The sequence below is a fragment of the Fukomys damarensis genome, unplaced genomic scaffold, assembly GCF_012274545.1.
Source record: "Fukomys damarensis isolate Sample0158 unplaced genomic scaffold, DMR_v1.0_HiC HiC_scaffold_22, whole genome shotgun sequence".
Lineage (NCBI taxonomy): Eukaryota > Metazoa > Chordata > Mammalia > Rodentia > Bathyergidae > Fukomys > Fukomys damarensis.
The window spans coordinates 25,711,039-25,713,797 of NW_022900934.1; the positions used below are offsets into that span (position 1 = coordinate 25,711,039).

Below are 2,759 nucleotides of genomic sequence, written 5' to 3' on the forward strand. Positions count from 1 at the left end.
GGGGCGGGGCGGGGGCGTCCAGGCTGCGGAACCTGGGGTGCACTTGGAGAGTGTGAGCTGGGCTGGGAAGGGCCTGCGGGCAGTGGTGTCTGAGGAGAGTTCCAGGGGCTATCAGGGACTTCTGGGGAGTCCTGGGACGAGGACAGTTTGTGGGGTCCTAGAAGAGGGACTGAGGGGAGACCGTGGCGAGGCTGAGGTGTGAGGAAGAGACCAACGGAGTGGGGGCGCTGAGGGAGTTTGGGGGAGCAATGGAGTCCAGACAGACGTGTTTGTTGGCTGTGACCAAGGAGAGGCTGAGCCCAGCAACCCAGGGGCCCAGGGAAGCCTGGTGGGGACAGGAAATCTGGAGATCTAATGAGTGTCAGTGATGACCAGGCCCCCAGTAGGGCTTCGGGCCGCCCTGGAAGGGTTAGGACAAGGCTGGGACCACCCCTCCACGCAGGCACTTGTCACAAGTGCCCGGAAATCCCCAGGCAAAAAAATCACAAGCACAGTGGAGGACCAGGCCTCAGTGGTGGGAGAGCTGGCAAAGCTTCCTTTTCCCTATTAAGACTGCATGTGGCATTCTGCCTGCCTGCTATTTGGGATGCTGCCTTCCTTACTTTATTTTATTTTCTTATTTGAGACAGTGTGTTTCAGTGTAGTTCAGGCTGGACTGGAAGTTACTATGTTACCCAGGTTGTCTTTCAACTTGCTTCGAATCCTCCTGCCTCAGCCTCTCCAGTGCTGGGATGACAGGTGTGTGCCACTACGCCCAGCTCAGGGATGCCTCTTTCCAAAGATCCATGCCCAGCTTCTCACCTACCACTGTAAAGATACATATTGTTTCCCACAGTGGATTATAACTTGCCAGGAGATTGGACCCCTCTCTTTTTGTCTCATTATCCCCTACAGCTATGCACACGTGTAGTAATAGGCCTTGCTGATGAATAAAAAAACAAGTTTTTTGGGCTGGGGATTTAGTTCAATGGCACCCTGCCTGAGTTCTATCCATGGTACCAAAAAGCAAAAAAAAACAAGTTTTTTCATAAAGTAGTGGTAAGGAGGATTACAATGCCAAGCATGATCTAAGCCTGCATTGTCCGATAAAAATAAGTTGCATTAGGGGCCAGGGATTTTTAGCTTAGTGGCACCATACCTGCCTCATAAGTGTAAAGAGTTCAATCCCTGGCACTGTGGAAAAAAAGAAAGGAATAAGTTGCAGCCATGTGCAGTGGCAGACGTAGGTGGTAATCAGAACACTTTTAGAGGCTGAGGCAGGATTTTAGCTTAGTGGCGCCATGCCTGCCTAGCAAATACAAGGTCCTGTGTTAGATCCCTGGTACCCCCCAACAAAAAAATTCATGGCCAATCAGGTATGGTGGTGCACGCCTGTAATCCCAGCAGTTGGGAGGCTGAGACAGGAGGATTGCCATGAGTTTGAGGCCAGCCTGGGCTACATAGTGAGTTTAAGGCCAGCCTGAACTACACATTGAGACCCAGTATCAACCCCCCCACTAAAATGTGACCAGCTTGGGCAAGTTACTGAAACTCTATCTCATAAAAATAAAAAGAGGGCTGAGGATTTAGCTCAGTGGTTCCAGTGCCTACCTTGCAAGTTCAAGGACCCAAGTTCGATCCCCAGTACCCATAAATAAATAAATAAATAAATAAATAAATAAATAAATAAAGCTCAGGGCCCAGGGATGTGACTCAGTGGCACCATGCCTGCCTGGCAAGCAAGGTCCAAATAAATAAATTAAAAAATAAAAAGAGGGCCGGGGATTTAGCTCAGCGGTTCAGTGGCCTGCCTTGCAAGTGCAAGGACCCGAGTTCAATCCCTGGTACCAAAAAATAAAAATTAAAGAATAAATAAAATAAAAAGAGCTGGTTGGGGATATAGCATAGTGCTCCCTGGGTTCAATCCCCAGTACTAAACTAAAGTAAACTAAACTAAGAAATTAAGACAAAAATTTCAACATAAGGCCAGAGATTTAGCTCAGTGGTTCTGCTGCCTGCCTCACAAGCACAAGGTCCCAAGTTCAATCCCAGGTATCAAAAAGGAAAAAAAAAGCGGGGGGCCAAGGATTTGGCTCAATGGTTCTGCCACCTGCCTTGCAAGCACAAGGACCCGAATTCGATCCCCAGTACCCCCCAAAAAAAACCCACAAAAAAAAGCTCTTCCCAAGGGAACAACAAAATTGCCGGGTGTAGTGTGCATGCCTGTAATCCCAGCACTCTGGAGGCTGAGACAGGAGGATCTCGGTGAGTTCGAGACCAGCCTGAGCTACATAGTGAGTTCTACGTCAGTCTCAACTACATAGTGAGACCCTGTCTCAAAAAACAAACAAACAAAAAAAAAGAAAAATTGTAAGAGCTGGGGGTGTAGTTCAGTGGTAGAGTTGTTTTTGTTTTGTTTTTGTACATGTACATGATATATCTTGCTTCTTTTTTTCCCATTTCCCCCTCCCTTTGACCCTTCTTCCTCTCTGTATTTACAAAAGCTGATTTTTCATGTCTGTTACATTTGTTTTATATAGTTGGGTGCACTGCTATTTGATGCATATATTTTTTTGATTGTTACCTCTTCCTCTTGGATTTTTCCCTTTACAGGGATGTAGTGACCTTCTTTGTCTACCTTAATCAGTCTTGGTTTGAAATCCACTTTGTCTGCAAGTAGAATTGCTACTCCTATTTTTTTCTGAGTTCCTGTCACTTGGAATATTGATTTCCAGCCTTTGGCTTTCAGTCTGTGAATTTCTTTCCTTTTTTTTTTTTTT

General features: G+C 46.6%; 1 protein-coding gene across 1 annotated transcript in view; it reads left to right on the forward strand.

Annotated features, from left to right (window-relative positions):
- Commd7 (COMM domain containing 7) overlaps positions 1 to 2,759 on the forward strand; it is a gene marked incomplete at its 5' end in the record, with an annotated part of 33,958 nt that overhangs the window by 328 nt on the left and 30,871 nt on the right. The gene's annotated exons all lie outside the window — the stretch shown is intronic.